The following is a 26,172-nucleotide window of genomic DNA, read 5'->3' as shown; positions in this document are numbered from 1 at the left end:
AAGATAGACATACATTAACACCCTTAAAAACAATAGATATGAGCATCATTAAATCCATTGGACCATCAGAACATGAAAAAAAATTCCCTAATAATTTATTCCAAGAATACTGGATTTTTTTATCGTGTTATTTATAGTGTTATTATACTAACCACATAATTAAAAATATTTTTACAAAAAGCTTGCAAAGTATTTTCATTTTGGGCATACTAGTTATTCGATGTACACTCCCTTAGAAGCAATGCTTCTCCATGTAATCTTGGACGCATACAAAGAAACACTATGGGTCCATAGAATCTTTTAGGTGATGTATCACAGATCCATGTCCATAAGCCAGAAATCTTGTTTTAGTCGACCTAGTCTACGACGTTGTGATAAAGATGACAGGTAAATATATATTTGTCATTCTGATATATGCAATAATTAATTTGTAAATTGAAAACATCTATTTAGTTTATGTATGAAAAAATAAATGCATTTATGAAATACAACCTTTACAAATCTTTAAGGACTGTGTACTATATGCTACAAATTACTGTCATAGCCGCGTCTCTGACCCTTCCTCTCGGCTCCCACCAGGTACTCACCTGTACCCAGCTTCTGCTTTGTCCCGGCTGTCGCCATGCAATTTGTACTGGTCGTCCAGCTAACGGCCACCCTTCCGCTGACCTGCTCCTAGTCTTCGGCTGGTAACTAGTGTGTGCTCTGGCTCCTCCTCCCATAAAGAGCAAGCGCGTGCCAAAATACCAAGATTTCCCAGTATACAATAGGTACCATCCCCCTCTTCTCTGGGCCTGATCAAGTAGGTTTTTCTTGACTAGCTTGCTAGATATACTCTGCTGCTATTTTTTTTTATTAACTGTTGCCGATCATGCTTGAACTTGGACTGCCCTTACCTATTGCCTGATTACTGTGACAACCATTTGCCACCTATTCTGACTTCTGGCTCTGCTTACCATGAGTGACATTCTGACCTTCGCTTGTATGAACCCTGCATCTAGTCTGCTGTCATTTATACTTCGCCTGTTTATGTCAGTCGTCACCAACGGACACTGCTAAGGAAAAGCAACCATAGGATTCCAGCGGCCAAGTCCACATATTCGTACTCAGGTTAAAGGGTGAAAATCTAGCAATCTCTTAGACTCTGATCCCCAGTTTAACCCCACTTCAATTCGGTTGGCAACACAGAGGGTCCACACCATCCTCTGTTGGCCCCGTGACGGTCACCTATCTCTAAGGGGTTTTGTGACACTTACACGTAAGTTAATATAAGCAAGAATATATTTTCTTGATGCTTGTCTTTTGATTCATATAGTCAACAAGTGAATCTGATAAATCGCTAAACACTATCAGATATTTACAAGATACTCTGCCTTGTTTGGACGTTAACTAGACATTGATAAAATATGCAAGGCAACTTTTGTAGTTTGTGACATTTAAAATGTTCTGAATACCCAAAGTTGAAATAAATGCAATAATAGATGTTCCAAAATTTGTTTAACTGTTATTTGAGTAAATAGTAGATCAAATTACTTTCAATTTACTTCTTGGATCACAATCAGGTCTAGCAGAGGGTGCAATGAATGCTAATTGTTTATCTTGCAGCAATTACAAGAGCCAGGCTAAAATACAGTTTTAAAAGCCTCAGCAGATTTCCTAATGCAGTTTGCATGATCAAATAATTCCTATTAACATTTTGAAACTCTCATTACATAAATGGTGCCTTTTCTAGATTAAAAAAACACAGAATAGCTTATTTATGCATATCTATCTATCTATCTATCTATCTATCTATCTATCTATCTATCTATCTATCTATCTATCTATCTATCTATCTATCTATCTATCTATCTATCTATCTATCTATCTATCTATCTATCTATCTATCATCTATCTATATCTATCTATCTATCTATCTATCTATCTATCTATCTATCTATCTATCTATCTATCTATCTATCTATCTATCTATCTATCTATCTATCTATCTATCTATCTATCTATCTATCTATGCATTTATCTACACAGTAGTAACTTTATTATTTTTAGAAGTATAACCTTTGTTCTTAGAACAGCCTGATTTTTTTATTTTATTTTGTAGCATGGCGTCAACAAGCTGATTACATTACTTGACTATTCTGCCCCATGTTGGCATGCTAGCGTCACACATTTGGCTGCAGATTCATAATTTGAATTTCCCATTCTAAAGCATTTCAAAAGTGCTCTACTTGTTTGAATCTGGTGACTTTACAGGCCGTTAATTGGATTGAAAACCCATTTTCAGGTAACATATTAAAGCAGTATGAGTTAATAGAAAGGCGTCTTCAGATCAAGATTCTCATCTATTAGCCATAGACCAGAGAGTGCCTATTAGAATTCATTAGAATGGGCACTGTGTAATGCATCATTTACCGCGTGATGGCGCTGCAGCTTAATTGAACACAGGGTTCGCTGGCAGATTACAGCAAACAAAAAGAAATTGTCCTAAACGGATATTTACTTTAACACTAAGCTGGGCTTTAGGACAATGGCGGAAGTCATTTAAAAATGTTTAGACAATAGATATAAGGGGATACACATGCTAAGCAACCATAGTTGGTTATATTTTGTCACTTAAACAAACATGCAGAATTTGTGACAACAAAACATATTCCACAATACCATACTATTACTACTAGGCCATTTCAAGACATTTAAAGAGGCTCTGACACCAGATTATAAGTGCCCTATCTCCTACATAATCTGATTGGCGCTGTAATGTAGATAACAACAGTGGATTTTACTTGGAAAAATTATCATTTTTGACCAAGTTATGAGAAATTTTAGATTTATGCTAATTAGTTTCTTAATAGATAACTGGGCGTGTTTTTACTTTTTACCAACTGGGCGTTGTGAAGAGAAGTGTATGAGGCTGACCAATCAGTGACCAATCAGTGTCATACACTCCTCATTGTTCCAGCCCATTGTTACAGTGTGATTGTGCAGTGAAAGAAGCTGGGCTGGAACAATGAGAAGTGTATGTCACTGATTGGTCAGTGATTGGTCACTGATTGGTCAGCGTCATACACTTCTCTTCACAATGCACTTATAATGTGGTGACAGAGGCCTCTTTAAATGTTTCTCCTTAAACCCCTCCAGTGTAGCTTTATCAGTGTCTTTAGGTCATTGTACTGCTGGAAGGTGAACCTCCGTCTCAGTCTTAAATCTCTTGAAGACTAAAACAGGTTTTCCTCAAGAATTGCCCTGTATTTAAAGCCATCCATCTTTCCTTCAATCCTGCCCAGTTTTCTTGTCCCTACCGATGAAAAGCACCCCCACAGCATTATGCTGCCACCACCATGCTTCCCTGTGGTAATGGTGTTCTTGGGGTGATACAAATCTAAATTTTATTCTCATCTGACCAGAGAACCTTCTTCCATGTGTTTACGTTGTCTGCCATATGCTGTTTTGTTTGGTGAACTTAAAACATGTTTTCTTATGGGTGTTTTTTAAGCACTGGCTTTTTTCTGGCCACTCTTCCATAAAGTCCCTCTCTGTGGAGTGTGTGGCTTACAGTGGTATCTCTACTGTTGATTTTTGGAGCTCCTTCAGTGTTATTGTTGGTGTCTTGTTTAGTCTCTGACTAATGCCCTTCTTGCCCAGTTTGTGATTTTGGCTGGGCAGCCTTCTCTTGTCAAGTTTGTAGTTGTGATATATTCTTTCCATTTTGTTATAATGGATTTAATGATGCTCCGTGGGATGTTTAAAGTTTGAGATATGTTTTTTATAATCCAACCATGATCTCTACTTCTCTAGATCTTTGTCTCTGAGCTGCCCGGTGAGCTCCTTGGTCTTAATGTTGTTTTGCTTCGTGATGTTACAGACTCAGGAGTCTTCCAGATCAGGTGCATTTATACTGACATTATGTGACAGATCATGTGACACTTTGATTACATACAGGTAGGGTCTTATTCAACTATTTATGTGATTGCTGAAGTTAATTGTTTTTACCAGATCTTATTTAGGGGTTTCATAGCAAAGCAATACATATGTACACACAACTTTTCAGTTTGTAGATATATTTTTTTAACCCTTTAATGACACGGCCAATCTTCGTTTTTTAATTTTTGATTTTTCCTCCCCACCTTCCAAAAGCCACAACTTTTTTATTTTTTCGTCAACATAGCCGTATAAGTTGTAGTTTGTCATGGCACCATTTATTGTACTATATAATGTACTGGGAAGCTTAAAAAAAATATTTGTGTGCTGAAATGGGCAAAAAACAGCGATTATGCCAATTTTGGGGGGATTTTGTTTTTACGGCGTCCATCAAGTGGTAAAAACTACATGTTCATCCTTATTGTACAGGTTGATACGATTACGGCAATACCAAATTTATATGTTTTTTTTATGTTTTACCACTAAAAAACTATTTACTAAAAAAAAAAAAAATTTGTGTTGCCATATACTGGGAACCATAACTTTTTTATTTTTCTGTCAATTGAGCGGTGTTTTTTGTGGGGGTTAGCTGTAGTTTTTACCAATACCGCTTCGGGGTACATGCGACTTTTTGATCACTATTTATTTCATTTTTTTTAGATCTAAGGTGACCAAAAAATAGCAATTTGCGTGTTTTATATAGTTTTTTATATGCCGTTCACCGAACCGGTTAGACAAAGTTATATTGTGATATTTCAGATTTTTATGGATACGGCGATGACAGCTATGTTAACTTTCTTTTTTTTAACATTGCTTTAGGGAACAAATGGAAAAAGGTTTTGTTTTTTTTAACTTTTAATATATATTTTTTGGAACATTAAAAAAAACTTTATTCAAAGAGGCTCTGTCACCACATTATAAGTGCCCTATCTTCTACATAATGTGATTGGTGCTGTAATGTAGATTAAGGCAGTGTTTTTTTATATAGAAAAATGATAATTGTTGACGGAGTTATGAACGGTTTTAGCTTTTTACTAATGACTTTCTGAATAGACAACTGGACATGTTTTACTTTTTGACCAAGTGGACATTGTGGAGAGAAGTGTATGACGCTGACCAATCAGTGACCAATCAGCGTCATACACTTCTCTCCATTAATTTACTCTGCACATAGTGATCTTATTAGATCACTATGTGCAGCCACATACACACACACTAACGTTACTGAAGCGTCTTGAGAGTTAATAGACATCACCTCCAGCCAGGACGGGATGTCTATTCACAATTCCGACACTTCGGTAATGTTTGTGTGGAATTTACAGCACAGCAAGCGTAATCTCGCGAGATTATGCTGTAAATGACAGTTTACAGAGAGATTACACTTGCTGTGCTGTAAATCACACACAAACATTACCGAAGTGTCGGAATTGTGAATAGACATCCCGTCCTGGCTGGAGGTGATGTCTATTAACTCTCAAAATGCTTCAGTAACGTTAGTGTGTGTATGTGGCTGCACATAGTGATCTAGTGAGATCACTATGTGCAGAGTAAATGAATGGAGAGAAGTGTATGACGCTGATTGGTCACTGATTGGTCAGCGTCATACACTTCTCTCCACAATGCCCACTTGGTCATATAGTAAAACACGCCCAGTTGTCTATTAAGAAAGTAATTAGCATAAAGCTAAAATCGTTCATAACTACGTCAAAAATGATAGTTTTTCAAAATAAAAAAACACTGCTGTGATCTACATTACAGCGCCGATCAAATTATGTAGAAGATAGGGCATTTATAATCTGGTGACAGAGCCTCTTTAACTGTTTTCTACTTTTTTTTTTTTGTCTCCCTAGGGGACTTGAACCAGTGATTGTTGGATCGCTTGCATGATATACTGCAATAATAAATTTGCAGTATATCATTATACTGTATACTGTATACTATATAGTCTCCTTTGAATCCCAGAAGATGGCAGACCTGGGATCCTTCATTAGGCCTCCAGGATGCCATGACGACCATTGGCACCCCCTGATCGCATCGTGGGGTGACCATTGGCACGTCGAAGGGGGCAACCCCCGGATTCTAACAATTTAAATGCATCGGTCGTGATTGACCGCGGAATTTAAGGTGTTAAATGGGTGTAATCAAAGATCACTTTGCAGTGAGGTGTCGGTTGTATTACACAGCCGATACCCGCTGAGTATGGCGCGCGCTCAGCCCGTGAGCCCGCGCTATACTTCCCCTTAAAGGCTACCACGTACATGTTCCTGTTATGTCGTTGAGGGGTTAAACTATTTTTTTATGTCATTCCACCATAACAATTTGCAAAGGTCCATCACATGAAAACATATTTAAAATCCATTTTAATTCCAGGCTGTAATACAACAAAACAGGAAAAACACCAAGTGGGGGATACTTTTGCAAGGCACTATAGGAAAATAGTTTTAAAATCTCTCAATAATCGCTAGTTCATTTTAGCACCCATATTATCCCTGCAATACCCTGACCACCCGCAGTTGTAATGAAGTATGATTTACTAGAACAATGGGAGCACTGGGCATTTAAGCTGTAATATAGATGCTAAAATGAGGCCACATTACATCTGAAACCAGTCTTACCTTGTGGCAAAAAGTCTGAAAATAAAAAATGTCAGTGTAGCCCTAGGGTAAGGGTATGTTCACACGTAGTCAACCAAAACGTCTGAAAATCCAGAGCTGTTTTCAAGGGAAAACATACCCTGCTTTTCAGACGTTTTTTTACCAACTCGCATTTTTCGCTGCGTTTTTCGCGCCGTTTTCGCTGCGTTTTTTACGTCCGTTTTTGGAGCTGTTTTCATTGGAGTCTATGAGAAAACAGCTCCAAAAACGTCTGAAAGAAGTGTCCTGCACTTCTTTTGACGAGGCTGTATTTTTACGAGTCGTCGTTTGACAGGTCGTCTGCACAGTACGTCGGCAAACCCATTCAAATGAATGGGCAGACGTTTGCCGACGTATTGGAGCCGTATTTTCAGACGTAAAACGAGGCATAATACGCCTCGTATACGTCTGAAATTTGGCCGTGTGAACATACCCTAAATGTATTGAGTTGCTGTCACATTAGATGTTTGCATGTGTACATGATAATGAGTGAATTTGCTTGTTTTCCTGTGTAGTCAAATTATTTTTTTATGCAGCAGATGATTATCAATTTAATATGCAAGTACTACTTAAAAGCAAAGAGTACAAAGAGTTAATATCATATAGGTAGGTCAGCGCAGTTTTTTCTTCTTTGTGTTAAAACTAGGTCATGAGAAATTGCTAAGAAATACATGACTTTAAATAATATTACACCTTTCCCATATCCAGGAATGGAATACTTAAAGCTGTTTAACATTTAAAAAGGCAGTGAAATACAGATAAAAGTGTTAGATTAAAAATGTATTTCCTTCAAAACATTCTTTTTAGTACTTTTGTGTCCAAAAGGACAGATGAAATTGCCATTGAATATCTGATGTAAATTTAGTCTGTATCATTTTCTAAATAGTATTATATTTATCATTCTCTACTTATCATCTTGAGGGTCACCAGTCCCAAGATTTATAATTTGCAGGACTACACTTATGGTAATGCAAACTTGCTTTTCACGGACGCCCTGTCATAATGGATTTATATGATGTTACCTGGAATTACAAGACATTGCCTTTTATAAAGTCTAATCGCGGCATGAGAAGTCAGGCGCTGAGCTACGATTTTAGATTATGATGATATGTTTGAAATCTTTTTTTAGTGACCTTCTGTATCAGTGTGAAGAAACGTGTGCCTTTATCTTCCTTTCATTACTAGTGTGCTAGATATTAAATGTGCAAGCTTTGTGTTTCCAGATCAGCTGTGCTATTTTAATGTCTGGCTGCAATGTGGATGCCTACGGTGGTATGGGTATAGTTGTATCCTACACATAAGGAAAGGATATTGAAGATGCCGCCCGGGGCAGCAATACTAGATTATGGATGGCTCTGTTACTCAAATATGTCCTGAGAGTTTAGCTTTTCTCTTCAACAACAAAGTGTTCGGTACAAAAGAATGGGAAGATGTGAATTAAAACATATTTGGTTGGCTATTCTTTCTTTTCAGTGATCTCTCAGGTAGTTAGGGATCATTTCACTATTCACTAAAATAGCCCCTGATATAGAGAGGGTGGCCATGAAATCAAGAGAAGACCTAGCAATTAGTGGGGAGGAGACGAAGTTAAAGATAAAAATGTTATTATAAACGATATATTATCTTATTGCATTACAAAATGTGTCTACGATCTATGCAGGCATAGCTTGTTTGGCTATTATACTGTGTAGATTGTATGGGGACAGATTTACTAAGACTGTCTAAAGTGTAGACAGTGTAAGCTTAGACAAGACACAAAATGCACCAAATTTATCAAAGTGGTGCATGCTGTATCATAATCTTGGCACATCTAGCTAGACATGCTAGACGCTTTTCCCTTTCTTATACCACCTATTAGCTGGCTTAGTTAATGCCAGTTTTTTTGCGCCAGAATGTTGGTACACTGTGTCATATTTTAAGCCACGCCCTTTGTGAAACCACACCTCTTCCCGCTAAGCCACGTCCCCTTGTCAAGGGTGTTGAGAAAAGTAAATTAATGTGGCACACGACTTGCATGTCTAAATAATGGCTTAATTTGAGCCAGAATTCTCCCACTATATTTTCATGAATCTTCTGTTGTGTGATGTTTATATATATTTATTTTGCTGGGTTGGGGAAGCTATTGGATATTTAAGGGTTTTTTTGATAAAGAAATTTACCTGACTAATAGCTCTTCACAACACTAGTTGGTTTAACCCTTTAAAGATTTTTTTTCTTTTTTCTTTTCACACTCCCACATTCCGACAATTATACATTGCTATGTGAGGCCTTGATTTTTTTATGCGTAGCCAGTTGTAATGTTTTTAAGTTCTATTTTGGGGTACATTTACACTACTTATGGGTCAACGTAAATAATTTGTTACATTTATTGCTTTGATTGTCACATTTACAATGATATCAAATATGTGTATGTGCATATTTTTTACATTACTTATAATAATAATGTATACTTATAATTTTTTTTTATAACAAGTGTATTTAGTGTACCTTTTTAAGCTTATTGTTATTTCATTTCTTCTTACATTCATGTTAATACCATGCGTGGATTTTTTTTTTTACCTCTAATTTACTTTATATTATTATACATAGACAAGTATTATTGGGTAACATATGTATAGAGAACAGGTTATTAAAGATCTTGAGTACAGAATAATATAACATAAGGTCCCTGTCGAAGGCCAGATTCTGTTTAGTCTCAGTATGAATTTACAGCTAAATATTCCAGCACAAAAAAATGTGTTAGATAGTTTCATAAAAACTTTTTCCAGCAAAAATATTCATGTTTACATGTTTTAGATTGAACAATCTTTAATCAGAGTATAACAAGACAGCATATATAGACCCCCCACCTTATAAGGAACCACCAATTGATTTGTGAATCATCATACGAGGTGGGAGAAACTTTGTTGAAGATGTCCAATAAAGATTTTCTAACTATTTGGACAAACAGTAATCTGAAACTAATCTAAAACTAAAACAGTCCTTTAGAAGCACCCAGACTGCTGTATAATGAGGGAAACCGTCGTTACCTAATCCCAGGAGTTCCCATTATACCATCAAAGCATGGTTTAACGGTTTCTCCAATCTCTGCTATTAGTGTGGAAGATTAGCTATCTTCTGCCAACTGATCAAGTTTTATATACACATGACAATGCGGGAAGAGGTGGAAGTCTGTATGAGACCTTACCAAACCTTTTCTTCAGACCTATTACTCTTTCTCTAACAAGACATTCCTTATATTTCCTTTAAGGTTTATAATAAAAATGTGTAGTCTAGACTCTTGTCTATTACAGTAGTCTGATAACCTGGTCCCCCACTATAATATGTGGCTGGGTATTCTGGACCACCCTCTATAACATCAGTCTGGCTATTTAGTCTGGACCACCCACTATATCAGAAGTCCAGTTTGCACAACTCTTGAACAACTTTTGGGTAACACTGCCTGTTTACTTAAAGGGAACCTGTCACCAGGATTTCACCCATTGAACTCTACTCACCCTTCGCTGGCCACTGCTGTCAAAAGTTCATTGCCATTATCCCCACTCCTAAACTCCTTCTCCGACCGTAAATAATGGTCTGCAAACATTTTGAGCCTGTTATCTGGTAGTCTTGTTCGTTCCTCTTAATATGCCCGTCCACCACCAAAAACTGGCCCGCTCTATAACATCAGTCTGGCTATTTAGTCTGGACCACCCACTATATCAGAAGTCCAGTTTGCACAACTCTTGAACAACTTTTGGGTAACACTGCCTGTTTACTTAAAGGGAACCTGTCACCAGGATTTCACCCATTGAACTCTACTCACCCTTCGCTGGCCACTGCTGTCAAAAGTTCATTGCCATTATCCCCACTCCTAAACTCCTTCTCCGACCGTAAATAATGGTCTGCAAACATTTTGAGCCTGTTATCTGGTAGTCTTGTTCGTTCCTCTTAATATGCCCGTCCACCACCAAAAACTGGCCCGCTCTGAATGCAGAAATCTCGTCTGAGATAGCGTGCAGGCGCCTGTGATGTATCGTCCAAAACCCTTCCCTGCTTCGCCCGGGCCTCAAATCTAGTTACTGCGCATTCGCCGCTATGGTGCCCCGTTGTGAGCACAAACCAGAACAGGACATCGTTGCGCAAGCACAGGATTTTGTGTGTGGGGTGGGGAGGCGAGGAGCTGTCAATCAAAAGTAAGTAGACGGAGTTAACTCGAAAAGGCTTCAGGAATGAAGATATGACTCTTTTCAAATAAAGATATGACTCTTTTATGCACATTAGCATATGGCGCGGGAACACAAAAAATTTAATGCTAAAGGTACAGAGCCGACTTAGAAGATAATTATAGGTTACATAAAAATGATTTTTCACCCACTACCACCAGGTATTGCTGGTTTAATATGTGAAATGCTGGTGACAGGTTCCCTTTAATTGACCATAGAGAGTAAACTAAAAGACTACAAAGTCTGCAGTAAATGACAGTTTGGATTGGGAGTGATCTAAGCAACTGGACATTAAAGGCCATGAGCCCCCAATCACTATAGGCATAATACATTTGATTTGGACTAATAGACTGCATTTCACATGCATTTTATTATTTATTTATTTTTAATTTTTGTAGAGTTGGCACAATCTTGTAACTATTAGGGCATGACCAGACGTGGCGGAATTGCCCTGGAATTCCGCTGCGGACAGTCCGCTGCGGAAATCCGCAGCGTACACGTTTCTCCATTGCTTTCTACAGCTTTTTAGCTAGCTTCGTTTACACGTTGCGGAAAACTCCGCTGTGGATCATAGGCTGCGGTGCGGAATTTGGTGTCCGCAGCATACACTGGCTGTTGCGGACGTGTAGCGGACTTGTTGCGGACTCATTGCAGGATTTCTCCATTGACTTCAATGGAGAGTCAAAATTCCGCAATGAAGTACGCAGATGTTATGTGTGTTGTGCAGTGTATTTGTTTTATGAACATGATATTTCTTCATTCTGGCTGGACCTACAGTGAAGGAAATAAGTATTTGATCCCTTGCTGATTTTGTAAGTTTGCCCACTGTCAAAGACATGAACAGTCTAGAACTTTTAGGCTAGGTTAATTTTACCAGTGAGAGATAGATTATATTAAAAAAAAGAGAAAATCACATTGTCAAAATTATATATATTTGTTTGCATTGTGCACAGAGAAATAAGTATTTGATCCCTTTGGCAAACAAGACTTAATACTTGGTGGCAAAACCCTTGTTGGCAAGCACAGCAGTCAGACGTTTTTTGTAGTTGATGATGAGGTTTGCACACATGTTAGATGGAATTTTGGCCCACTCCTCTTTGTAGATCATCTGTAAATCATTAAGATTTCGAGGCTGTCGCTTGGCAACTCGGATCTTCAGCTCCCTCCATAAGTTTTCAATGGGATTAAGGTCTGGAGACTGGCTAGGCCACTCTATGACCTTAATGTGCTTCTATTTGAGCCACTCCTTTGTTGCCTTGGCTGTATGTTTCGGGTCATTGTCGTGCTGGAAGACCCAGCCACGAGCCATTTTTAATGTCCTGGTGGAGGGAAGGAGGTTGTCACTCAGGATTTGACGGTACATGGCTCCATCCATTCTCCCATTGATGCGGTGAAGTAGTCCTGTGCCCTTAGCAGAGAAACACCCCCAAAACATAATGTTTCCACCTCCATGCTTGACAGTGGGGACGGTGTTCTTTGGGTCATAGGCAGCATTTCTCTTCCTCCAAACACGGCGAGTTGAGTTAATGCCAAAGAGCTCAATTTTAGTCTCATCTGACCACAGCACCTTCTACCAATCACTCTCAGAATCATCCAGATGTTCATTTGCAAACTTCAGACGGGCCTGTACATGTGCCTTCTTGGGCAGGGGTACCTTGCGGGCACTGCAGGATTTTAATCCATTACGGCGTAATGTGTTACCAATGGTTTTCTTGGTGACTGTGGTCCCAGCTGCCTTGAGATCATTAACAAGTTCCCCCCGTGTAGTTTTCGGCTGAGCTCTCACCTTCCTCAGGATCAAGGATACCCCACGAGGTGAGATTTTGCATGGAGCCCCAAATCGATGTCGATTGACAGTCATTTTGTATGTCTTCCATTTTCTTACTATTGCACCAACAGTTGTCTCCTTCTCACCCAGCGTCTTACTTATGGTTTTGTAGCCCATTCCAGCCTTGTGCAGGTCTATGATCTTGTCCCTGACATCCTTAGAAAGCTCTTTGGTCTTGCCCATGTTGTAGAGGTTAGAGTCAGACTGATTAATTGAGTCTGTGGACAGGAGTGTTTTATACAGGTGACCATTTAAGACAGCTGTCTTTAATGCAGGTACCAAGTTGATTTGGAGCATGTAACTGGTCTGGAGGAGGCTGAACTCTTAATGGTTGGTAGGGGATCAAATACTTATTTCTCTGTGCACAATGCAAATAAATATATAAAATTTTGACTATGTGATTTTCTTTTTTTTTTTTATATATATATATATATAATCTATCTCTCACTGGTAAAATTAACCAAGCCTAAAAATTCTAGACAGTTCATGTCTTTGACAGTGGGCAAACTTACAAAATCAGCAAGGGATCAAATACTTATTTCCTTCACTGTATGTATTTCTAGGTCTACAGCCAGACTGAGGCCCCATGCACACTAACGTAAAAACACCCATAATCACGGGCCGTTATTATGGCACGGGCAGGCCCATAGAAGTCAATGGGGCTCCCGTAATTACGGGTGACTACGTGTGTGCACCCATAATTACGGGAGCGATTCTAGGCGACGTCAGGAGATAGTCACTGTCCAGGGTGATGAAAGAGTTAAACGATCAGCAGTAACTGTTTCAGCACCCTGGACAGTGACTACCGATCACAATATAGATCAACGTGTAAAAAAAAAAGAAGTTCCTACTTACCGAGAACTCCCTGCTTCTTCCTCCAGTCCGGCCTCCAGGGATGACGTTTCAGTCCAAGTGACGGCTGCAGCCAATCACAGACCAATCACAGGCTGCAACGGTCACATGGACTGCCGCGTCATCCAGGGAGGTCGGGCTGGATGTTGAAAGAGGGACGCGTCACCAAGACAACGGCCGGGTAAGTAAGAATTTCTTTTACTTTTACTAGGGAAAGGGCTGTCGCTTCTCTCTATCCTGCACTGATAGAGAGAAGGGAAGCACTCTTCACCTGAATACGCAATGGCTAGTCCGCATCAATTTAATGCCCATTTTAGGCAGAGCCGCAACAGAATCTGCGGCGCAGATTATGTGCGCCATTGATGCGGACAGTGGCGGAAAAAATACGCCACGTCTGGTCATACGCTTAAGGGGGGTCCCTCTAGCCATGGGCTATCTCTCCTGGTTTGACTAATACACAAACGGAAAGGGTAGATGACTTATTAAAGCTGCTCTGAATTAAAATTTAGTGTGTGGTCATGTTTTTGAATATGCGTTACTATTCTCTTGTTAAATTTCTCAATAACAATGTGAAGTATTAGTACAGTATGCATTACAGAGACTTTTTTGTTCTGTACTTAGTACCAGAATGTTCCCATTGAAATCCCTGCGTTCTTCATTATTGTAATTCCCTTTAAAATTGAAGGCAGTTCATACTCTAGTACAAAAGATAAAATATACTTATAATAATATAGGCTGTTATACAAATAGACAAGATTTAACTAAAGGACAGTAATTCATTTCAATTAAGTAACCAGGTGTGCTTCATCTTGGGTTTTTAGAACAAATGGAATGTTCTTTTTCAAATTACAAAATTTGCATAATATTTTCTCATGTCCTTACTGTACCTCTCCAGAGAATTGATTATCATTTAAACACATATTGAGCAATTTTTTTACAACTGTCATAGGGCTACAGCTCATTTTCTCATTTACTATTTCATCAGCATAAAAGTATTCAAAATTCCAGTATCACCCAAAGACAAGAAAAACTAAATTATAGAAATAAAAAAAAGACTAGTTACTGGCCAAGCAATACCTTTAAATGTATACGTTTATGTATTCATACACAAACAATTGGTATACATATATATATATATATATATATATATATATATATATATATATACATATATATATAGATATATATATAAAATCTTATTATGTATAATGTATATTATATACTATTACTTATATATTTCATCATGTTGTCTAGGGTTCTTTTTATCTGTACGTCTTGAATACATTTCCTATAATTTATTATTTAGTCAGAAATAAAATACATTGTCCTCAATCAGTGACTAGTAGGCAACATGTGACTCCCAGGCTGTTGGTATCTGCAAGCACCATTATGTACAAAAATCTTGGATGCAGATGCTTTCTTACTGCGGCACCACACAAGTATGAGCTGCAGGTACTGTATGAAGAAAAGTTAAGCTATGACTTTCTAATGATCTAAAGGAGACATTCATCCACTTCATGTAAAGAAGACCGTGGACCTCATTTATCAAGGTTGTCTAACAGAAAAACTGACATTGTTCTCCATATCAAGCAATCATAGTCTAGTTTTCATTTTTCCAGAACAGCTTAAAAGGTTTTTTCCCACTATAGTAAGTTATGGCAAATTGCTATGATAAGTCATAACTTCCTGGTTAGTAAGAGAACCTCCACTGATTCTCAGCAACTTCTTCACAGATTTTCCACATCCACCCATTATGTAGGGATCTGCAATGCAACCCCATTCACTTTATCTTTCAAAAATATGGTGCACATTGCTTGCATCATTTTTGTAATACACATTATGCCACATTTTAGGCTTAAATCATTTGAGAAGTGTGCCGCATTGTGATGAAATTCAGTTCCAATTTTTCTTATACATGTCCCCATGCTAGTCTGTATCGACATACTGGGGAAGATTTACTATTTCAAATGTATCAGAACTCTGGTTCAAATTTTGCCAAAACTCTGCCACACACGCTGTGCGCCATATTTATTAATGTTTTGTGGCTTGTGCGACAAAGGGGTCGTGGCTTAAAATATACCACGTTGCGCCCACATTTTAGTGCAAAAAGGTAGTCCAAAGTAAGTCAACCAAGAGGTGGCATCAGATTAGACAAAGGTATCTGAAGTTGCGTCAAATTTAGCATACAGTATGAGCCAATGTAATAAATTTGGCGCGTGTAGTCATGTTTTAAGCAGTCTAAATTTAAGATAGTATTAATAAATCGATCCCATTAGGCCATGCAGACCACTACTAACAGAACATTTCTTGATCAGTTATATAAGCTATGTTTTTTAAATATAAAGTAGCTTAATGTCTTGCCAAAATAATAGGTTCACATATTTCCCAATTCACATTTTCTCCTACAGCACAATTTATTACATGGATCTATTTTAAAATATATCATTTATACTAATGTTTTAGACGCTAAAGTTGAATTATGTCTTTAGAAGTTTCTTCAAATGATTTTGCTATAAACACAACTCAAAATAGTTGGGGGTCATGTTAATATAATAATATACTTCTAAATGCAGATAGATAAAAGCCCATAAAAATTTTACTCTAGAACATAAGCATTGTTGATGGAAAAGTTATCCCTCAATAATACATTTGATTTGAAAATTATGACGTTATAATAAAATATAACTTAATTAAAGATAAGACAATAATAAAGTAGAACTCAAAGGGATAGTTTTTTTATTTCTTTAATTAAAATCTCCTCACTTCATGATAATAATCTAATTTAACAATTTAGAAAGTCTTTGTTTTACTTTTATTTGTGATTATTTTTGTTCTCATTTAATTACATCATCTCAACTAACATAGTTTAAGCTTCCTTCTTTTGATCGTTGTTGATTTAGAAAACAGAACTAGAACTTTTAATAGCTTTCCATATCTGCTCTTATTACAATAACCAATTTTGCAGCCTAATCTTCCTTTATAAATGTGCAGTACTTGACTGCACAACAAAGTCATCACAATTTCAAATGCATTCATATTAAGAGTGTATTGAAAACTTTTGGATCTGTATAAAGCTCCAAACAAATGATCACACTATGCAAATATTAAGAAGATCCTATCTACAACTCAACATAATCTGCAGTGAAATAAGAGCGTTCAACATGAGCATGTATCTAGCTAAAGAGATCATCCCATGGTAGGAGCTGAATATATTCTGGTCATGATATTATCATTGACACGCAGAAGAAAAACATTTACTTGCTTTACATGATCTTTTTAGACAGAAATACAGCCATGAAACGGCCACATTTTAGTGTCTGCATTACGGCTACATCACCCAGGCCCCATGTGCTCCTACCAAACTAAACTTAGCTCATCATATAATACACCAGAGGGATCCAGATTTTGCAGCCACAATACAAATGCTACAATGCGGCCATGTAATAGCTGTGCAAAACCGACCATAGGTTGTTTGTAACTTAACAGAATTGAATACTTTTAAAAAATAGATACAGATTAAAATTAGGGGTTTTACATAATTAGTAGAGATGTGCAAATCGATTTTACATGAATTTCCTAAGAATCCCACGTAAACCACTTAAAATGGCGGTCACCATTCCACAGATTAATGGAAGACAAGAAGGCAGAGAAGAAGGATCACATGTCCCCAGGAAGCGCCCCAGTGGGCTTCCCCATAATGCATTGCAAGCAGCTCTCACTCTAGCACAGCTAATCATGAGGGGTATAGGTGTGAGTCACTGATAACTGAGTGGATGACAGTCATATGAGTCATAGCCACTATAAGCTGACCATCCAGGAAATCCTGCTGCTTTTTGGGGATATAGATAGGAGAGAGAAGACGTCAGACAGAGAGTGAGATATAGAAAAACACAGAATACAGATAGATAGTGGATTGGTGTCAGTAAGTGTGTTTCATTGTGAGGAGAAGTGAATAGATAGTTAGATTTACAATAATTTTAATGAGAGATAGATTTTAGAGATAGATAGGAGTCAGTGTCAGTGTGTTAGGCAGACACAGGTAGTCATTACTATGAATGCTGCCTAAAAGTATTTACATTTAAATCCTAGTACTGATAGCTGGCCGCTGCCTGCTGATACAGACATCACTCATTGGTTTGCATATATCTAAATTATAAGGCACACAATTTTGGTGGAAGTTGTGGATAATATATATATTTATTCTTTAAAATAACACCAAACCTGTTGCTTCACCCCAAAAAAGCAAAATTTTTGGACTGCTTGTTAAAAATCCATTGCTTTTTCTGGTACCGTCGTGTGTATATAAACACCGACAGACATCTGCCGTCAAAAGTAAATCATTTTTTGACCGTTTTTTTTATTTTAAAAAGCAGGTATAAAAAAATCAGACGGTCTGTTCAACGGAATTAGACCCAAAATGAATTTCAGGAAATATGCTCAGCTCTAATAATTAGAAAACTGATCTTCAGTAGGTGGTTAAACTGTTATCAAGAAATCATTATACAGGGTGGGCCATTTATATGAATACACCTAAATAAAATGGGAATGGTTGGTGATATTAAGTTCCTGTTTGTGGCACATTAGTATATGGGAGGGGGGAAACTTTTCAAGCTGGGTGTTAACCATGGTGGCCATTTTGAAGTCAGCCATTTTGTATCCAGCTTTAGTTTTTTCAATGGGAAGAGGGTCATGTGACACATCAAACTTATCGAGAATTTCACAAGAAAAACAATGGTGTACTTGGTTTTAACTTTACTTTATTATTTCATGAGTTATTTACAAGTTTCTCACCACTTATAAAATGTGTTCAAAGTGCTGCCCATTGTGTTGGATTGTCAATGCAACCCTCTTCTCCCACTCTTCACACACTGATAGCAACACCGCAGAAGAAATGCTAGCACAGGCTTCCAGTATCCGTAGATTCAGTTGCTGCACATCTCGTATCTTCACAGCATAGACAATTGCCTTCAGATGACCCCAAAGATAAAAGTCTAAGGGGGTCAGATCGGGAGGCATTTCTTCTGCGGTGTTGCTATCAGTGTGTGAAGAGTGGGAGAAGAGGGTTGCATTGACAATCCAACACAATGGGCAGCACTTTGAACACATTTTATAAGTGGTCAGAAACTTTTAAATAACTCATGAAAGAATAAAGTAACGTTAAAACCAAGCACACCATTGTTTTTCTTGTGAAATTCTCGATAAGTTTGATGTGTCACATGACCCTCTTCCCATTGAAAAAACTAAAGTTGGATACAAAATGGCCGACTTCAAAATGGCCACCATGGTAAACACCGAGATTGAAAAGTTTCCCCCCTCCCATATACTAATGTGCCACAAACAGGAAGTTAATATCACCAACCATTCCCATTTTATTTAGGTGTATCCATATAAATGGCCCACCCTGTATATCATTTATGATATCTAGTTCTGTACCCCAACATTATTATGTGCGCAGCTTTAATGTATGAGGTATATCCAAGTAGAGGAAAAGAAAGAGTGGCACTCACCCAATGACGTTTTCTTTTAGTCTTTATTTCTTAGTCGAAAAAGCGGGTAAAAACAGTGAGTACTACACAGGCATCAGCTGTTTCGCGTCGATGCACTTTCACAAGCCTACAAATGACACAGTGCAGGATCATGTCCTTATGAGCTGCACCATGCAGAGTTACCATAGAAACATGCATACACAGTGCAAATTTAAAAAGACAGGCACTCAAAAAAACACACTCAAATCATTGCAATCATCAATCCTAGACTTCCTATTGCATTTGTCCTGATGATCCACCTAGCCTCTCTCTGGAGTAGTAATTTGTGGCGATCCCCACCTGTGCATGATATATCCACTTTTTCTATCCCAGCAAAGGAAAGGATGTTTGAGTTACCTCTATACACATTTCTGACATGCTCTATTAATCTGGGTGATACTTTTCTATTTGTCCAAGCGAGTCCAACAGTCATTATATAGCATACTAATAGGTCCCTGATGTTCTCGGTATGTCTAAAACTTATCAAAGGTTTATTAACCCCTTAATACCAAAGGTATTTTAAACCTTAGTGACCAAGCAATTTTTTTAATTTTTCCATCATCGCATTCAAAGAGCTATAACTTTTTTATTTTTAGGTCGAGACAGCTGCACAGACACTTGTTTTTTTGCGGGACAAGTTGTATTTTTTAATAGCACCATTTTGGGGTACTTATAATTTATTGATTCATTTTTATTAACTTTTTTGGTGGGGTAACAGAAAAAAAAGAAACAACTGAAATTTTTTTGTGTCTTAAATTTACACCGTTTACCGTGTGGTATAAATAACATAATACCTTTATTTAGCGGGTCGTTACGATTGCAGCGATACCAAATTGATATAGTTTTTTTTAATGTTTTACCACTTTAACACAGCAAAAACACTTTTTTTTCTACATTTTGTTTTTATTTTAAGAGCCATAACTTTTTTATTTTTCTGCTGATATAGCTATATGAGGGCTTTTTTTGCAGGATGACTTGTAGTTTTTATTCGTACCACTTTGGAGTACATGCGACTTTTTGCTCACTTTTTATAATTTTTTTTGAAGGCAGGATGAACAGAAAACAGCAATTCTTGCATTGTTTTTTATTTTATTTTTTTATGTAGTTTACCATACAGGTTAAATAATAAAATTGTTTTATAGTTGGGGTCGTTATGGATGCAGCGATACCAAATATGTGTAACTTTTCCCCTTTTTTCATAATAAAGTATTTTGTAAGGGAAAAAAGTAGTTTTTTTTTTTTTTTTTTTTTACTTAGGACTTTTATTTATTTGTTGCAAACTTTACTAAACTTTTTTGTAACTTTTTTCTAGTCCCACTACGAGACTTTACTGTGTGATCTTTTGATCTCTTTTATAATGCACTGAAATACTTCTGTATTGCAGTGTATTATTGCCTGTCAGTGTAAAACTCTCTGGCACGGCCTAACAGGCATTCACTAGAGGCAGATCTGCGGGCCTTTGTTAGGCCCCCTGGCTGCCATAGAAACCACCGACGCCCTGCAATACACACGGGGTGCTGGTGGGGTGAGAGAGGGAGCCCCCTTCCTCAAAAACCACTCAGATGCGGTGCTCGCTACTGAACCGAGCCCTCTCATTCACCCAATCGGGCAATGCCATGTCATAGTGACATTTGTCCACTGGTGTGGGTGGGTCCCGATCATTACTCAGCCGATAAACCAATCCGCACTAAGTGTCAGGTTGCTATGGGAACCTCCTAAACAGCCTTGCAGTAGTCTTGCAGTAGCTGCATAGACAGAAATTGTCAACAGTATAGCTGAATATTGGAAGCATTTAAGATATACTCCGGCACACAGAGAGCCAGGGAAACATATTGTAGATGTGATCTTATATACTGCTCAGTTTAGTTCAAATCGGCCATATAACCCTAGGCTGCTGTTAGCTAGTGAAAACTATATAAATGCATATGTGCATATGTTAAATAGGGGACATTCCTTAACCCTTAATGATCGGGACTGAAAAGACCTTAATGACCAGCTACATTTTTCTGTTTTTGCCTCTCTGCCTTTTAGCAGCCATAACTTTTATATTTTTTCATTGATGTGGCTGTATGAGGCCTGTAGATACCTAATATATGTAGATACCTACTATGACACAGGCTGCTGTTAGGACAGAGCATAGTGTGCCTGAACAGCAGGCAAACGGAACAGACAGCCCTGGGGTCCTTTGTAGGTCTCTAGGGCTGACTGCAGAGGGATTCCCTGATGTTTGATCGCATCATCGGGATTCCGGTGATGCAATCAAAGAGGGGAATTCCCTTTGATCATGCCGCGGTCACAGACGACCGCGGCAATCAAAGGGTTAAACAGCTGGGGTTGGAATGTTTTCCGACCCCAGCTGTGTTCAGGAGGCTGCTCTCAGATCAGGAGCTGTTAGTTACAGCTCCTGCTTAGAGTATGAGCACTCACAGGAGCACTCATCAGCCTCATCTACAGCGACGCCAAAAGACGTCGCTGTAGACTGGGGACCTGCACCGCCTGACGTCAAAAGACGGTGGGCAGTCAGGAAGGAGTTAATTTAATTACGTTGAGAGGTCACCTTTATGAATCCGGGACAGTAAGATATCTATTCTCCAATCAGCAAATTAGTTAATAATCTTACCATGTTTATGGTACTCATTATGTCTATACTTCGGAGGTAAGCATTTATCAATATTCATTTGCTTCTATTCCCAGTCCAAAAGATGACTTATCACTAATGCTCATAATACCTACCCTTCAAAGATAGGCATTGAACAGTATTCCTTTAGGACAACACTAGTGTTTGTTCTAAAATAAAGGTATCAAGTAGATAAAGGGATATGCTGTGCATAATTGCCCTAGCCTAGAGGAAACACATATATGAGATATTGTCATTGAGGCCTCCAGGTTTCACTGTGTTCATCCAAAAAATCCAACGAGCCTCCCTCTGTAGGATGCGTTTATCCCAGTTACCTCCAAGCGAGGGGGGACGGACTCCATCGATTCCTTAAAAATTGAAATCACTAAATCACGTCAATGATGTAATGAGAAATGCAGAGACCCCGATTTCCTGTCACATATGGGACTAACATCAGGGTAACCCAGACCATCTAAATTTTCAAGGAATCTAGAGGGTCAGTCCCCTATCGCGGAGGCAACTGGGATAAACGCATCCTACAGATGGAGGCTCGTTGGATTTTTTTGATGAACACAGTGAAACCTGGAGGCCTCAATGACAATATCCCATATACGTGTTTCATCTAGGCTAGGGCAATTATGCACAGCATATCCCTAGAGACCCCCTTAATCTACTTGATACCATTATTAAAGAACAAACACTAGTGTTGTCTTAAAAGAATATTGTTCAATACCTATCTTTGAAGGGTAGATTTTTATGAGCATTAGTGATGTCATCTTTTGGACTGGGAATAGATGCAAATGAATATTGTTAGATGCTTCCCTCCGAAGTATAGACATGATGAGTACCATAAACATGGTAAGATTATTAACTCATTTGCTGATTAGGGAATAGATATCTTACTGCCCCTGATTCATAAAGGAGACCTCTCAACTTCAGTATATTAAGGAATTTCCCCTACTTAACATATGCACGTATGCATTTATATGCTTTTCGCTATCTAACAACACAGCCTAGGGTTATTTGGCTGATTTGAACTAAACTGAGCAGTATATCAGATCACATCTACAATATGTCTCCCTGGCTCTCTGTGTGCAGGAGTATATCTTAAATGCTTCCAATATTCAGCTATACTATTGACAATTTCTGTCTAAGTAGAGCGCAGCTACAGCAAGGCCGCTTAGGAGGTTCCCATAGCAACCTGACGCTTAGTGCGGATTGGTTTACCGGCTGAGTAATGATCGGGACCCGCCCACACCAGCGCACAAATGTCACTATGACGTGCCATTGCCACATTGGGTGAAAGAGAGGTTTCGGAACAGCTTGTGACAGGCTAGTGCCGTCACTATGATCCCCACAACAGGGGGGCTTGATATATGCACTCAAGTGTATGCAAGCTGCACCTGCTGTGAATGAATGTACACCTGTGAAGATAGATCTACATAACTAAGGGATGTTGAAACGTGTTAGGTGTCTCAAAATATTACATTAGAGAAATCACTTTCTCAACTCTAATCCAGGCAGGGTACAGCTGTATTTGTTCTGTTAATCTAGGTAGGGATTATGCAATACTGTGGCAGGCTGCATATAGCACTCTAACCCTGCTGAACTCTGCCTAGATTGTTCCCTGCGTGGTTAGCCTGATAATATGAAGTTTTGGCTAAGTTAGCTCATTTTTAAATATTAACCTAATTAAAGAAATTTTAGCGATCCTGATTCAGGTGGTATCTATATATATCTCAGGGGTCAAACATGATCGAAGACCACTGCTAGTGGTCTCCGATCGATGCCCTGTACCCAAGGCTGTTAGCAACAACCTGGGCTTCAGGAGCACCCCGCCCAATGTGGGAAAACTTCTTCGGAAGCACCGACGTGAAAAGGCAGCACTTCAGAAGATCTACCCTGATTGGCCACCATAAAAACACGATACGCCGGTCGTTATGGGGTTAACTGCTACATATTTGAGGTCTTAATTCCTCTCCACAGTGTGCCAGTTCTTATTATTGGCAGATTTTATAGCTGATTCTAAAGGGCTAATTTAAAAGGAATATGCAAATCTGCATTCTTTTTTATATTTTGAACAATTTTTATGTAACAATTCAGTTCGATCCTTCGCAAGTGCTTTTTTCAAGGCAATAACTAACAATGTCTTAGACTAGCCCTTCTCCAGGATGATTTCTTTAAAATTGAATGCCTGTTGAAGAAAGACTTGCTCGTTGTCATTAATACGTCTGAGTCTAATAAATTGGCCATAGGGCAGTGCTTTTTTAGTATGATCTGGATGAAAGCTCTGATGATGTAGCAATGCATTAGTTGTGATAGGTTTAGGATACCAAGATGTGGTCAAAGCCCCCTCTTGTGTAGAGACTAAAACATCCGAAAACTCCAGAGTTTAAGGTTCTAGTTTGGAGGTAAATTTCATATTCATACAATTGCAACTATTGAGATAAAGTGATAAAATCGGAGAACTCTCCATCTGTACCAGACCAAATTATGAATTTATCAACTACATATCTCAAGTAAAGCTTGATATGACCCGAAGAGGCATTAGATGTGCTGAAAATATATGTTTTCTCGAAGAATGCAAGAAAAATATTTGCGTAGGTACATTCGACGGAAGTACCCATTTAGGTACTGGACACTTCGGAATACAACTTGTCATCAAATCTCATTATGTGTGAGTATAAATTGGAGAGAGTTAAAAACAAAGTTAACATAGTCAGCACCTTTTTCAGTACTTTTCAAAACTTTACATACAGCTGTAATGCCTAAATCGTGTGGAATCCGTGTATAAAGACTCTCCACATTGATGGACGTTAGTTTGTATCCCTCAGACCACGGACATTCCACCAAAGCAACAAGAAAGTCATTAGTTTCTTTCAAGTACAATGAAATCTCTCTCAAGATGGACCTAACAAGCCAAAGATGGACCTAACAAGCCAATCAATATATTTTCAGCTTCACCTACATAGTAATCCCTGGTCATAAGCACAATATTTCCCCTCTTGTCGGCCGGCTTGACAACAAGATCCTTACACAATCTAAGTCTTTCCAAGGCTCTTAGTTATCCTGGACTGGTGTTCGGTAGGCAACCGTTATATGCCAAAGCTTTTACATCACTAAGAACCTGGAATGAAAATAGAAAGACCCGCTGGCCTGCAATGACTGGATCTCAAACCTCCAGTAAATTCACCAATCTTAATCACACTGTCATCAAACACACCAAATGATCCGAGAGACAGGTCCGTCAATACCTCAGCATATTGTTTGTCTTCATCAGAGAGAGAGCCAGGAAGGCTGAAACCCAAAGGACCAATGGTTACAGGGATTTCTCCCTCTTTTCTAGGTGCTTAGGCATTTCTGGCTTGATCATACAATTTATGCAAGTTTAATTTCCTTACTGCCTATCTCAAATTCAACAGTATAGAATTTTTCGAATTGACAAAAATGTTGACCTTTGATTGTATAAAAGGTCTTAACAAATAGGATTATGGAAAAGAGATTTTTCATAACCCTGGCCTTTTCTAACATCAGTTGTTTGACTTACTAGTGTTTTGTGTGCTACTAAATGGAGATTACAGGAAAAATATGTTGAAGACAACTGATAACAACATTACTGTTTCTGAAAATAGACCAGTGAACTCTAGCCGGCGTCTCCCTCCTCAGAGATGCCGACACACACTGCTCGCTCCTCTTGCTGTTACTCCTAGGGTGCTTAAAGGGCCAGCACGCGCCTGCAAATTAGTCCCTGTCCAATGCCTACACACCTGGGACTTTAAAAAGGACTCTGCCCACTTCCACCTTGCATGAGCGTTTTTTGTGTCTTCCCATGTTCATTTGCAAATGGTTCCTTAGTTGTATCCTGTGTTCCCGTATCCTGTATCCCGTATCCAGTAAGGCTGGGTTCACACGACCTATTTTCAGGCGTAAACGAGGCGTATTATGCCTCGATTTACGCCTGAAAATATGGCTCCAATACGTCGGCAAACATCTGCCCATTCATTTGAATGGGTTTGCCGACGTACTGTGCCGACGACCTGTAATTTACGCGTCGTCGTTTGACAGCTGTCAAACGACGACGCGTAAAATGGCTGCCTCGTCAAAGAAGTGCAGGACACTTCTTTGGACGTTTTTGGAGCCGTTTTCTGATGGACTCCAATGAAAACAGCTCCAAAAACGGACGTAAAAAACGCTGCGAAAACGCCGTAAAAAACGCCGCGAAAAACGCTGCAAAAAACGCAGCGAAAAACGCGAGTTGCTTAAAAAACGTCTGAAAATCAGGGGCTGTTTTCCCTTGAAAACAGGTCCGGATTTTCAGACGTTTTTGGTCACTACGTGTGCACATACCCTTAGGGTATGTTCACACGACAGCGTCTGTAACGGCTGAAATTACGGGGATGTTTCCGCCTGAAAACATCCCCGTAATTTCAGCCGTAACGGCATGTGCAGGCGCTTGCTTTCAATGGGCACATGTTTGTCAACGCTATTGAGGCGCTATTTTCGGACGTAATTTGGGGCAAAAACGCCTGAATTACGTCCGTAATTAGTGCGTGTGAACATACCCTAATCATGTTTCTTCCAGTGTGAAGTCTAG

At 38.6% G+C, this 26,172-nt stretch overlaps 1 protein-coding gene across 49 annotated transcripts in view; it reads right to left on the bottom strand.

Moving 5' to 3' along the window:
• PTPRD (protein tyrosine phosphatase receptor type D) overlaps positions 1-26,172 on the bottom strand; it is a 1,823,241-nt gene that overhangs the window by 1,453,358 nt on the left and 343,711 nt on the right. Inside the window, exon 1 of one of the 49 annotated variants that reach the window (XM_075826844.1) lies at positions 18,944-18,966. The exons of the other annotated variants lie outside the window; for them this stretch is intronic. The gene's annotated coding sequence lies outside the window, so the exon portion shown is untranslated. Of the gene's footprint in view, positions 1-18,943; positions 18,967-26,172 lie in introns of those variants that run through there. 49 annotated transcript variants of the gene reach the window in all.

This window comes from Rhinoderma darwinii, chromosome 1 (assembly GCF_050947455.1).
Source record: "Rhinoderma darwinii isolate aRhiDar2 chromosome 1, aRhiDar2.hap1, whole genome shotgun sequence".
In the NCBI taxonomy this organism is placed as follows: domain Eukaryota; kingdom Metazoa; phylum Chordata; class Amphibia; order Anura; family Rhinodermatidae; genus Rhinoderma; species Rhinoderma darwinii.
Note: the sequence above shows the minus strand (reverse complement) of the source record. Positions and strands in the feature narration are given on the sequence as shown.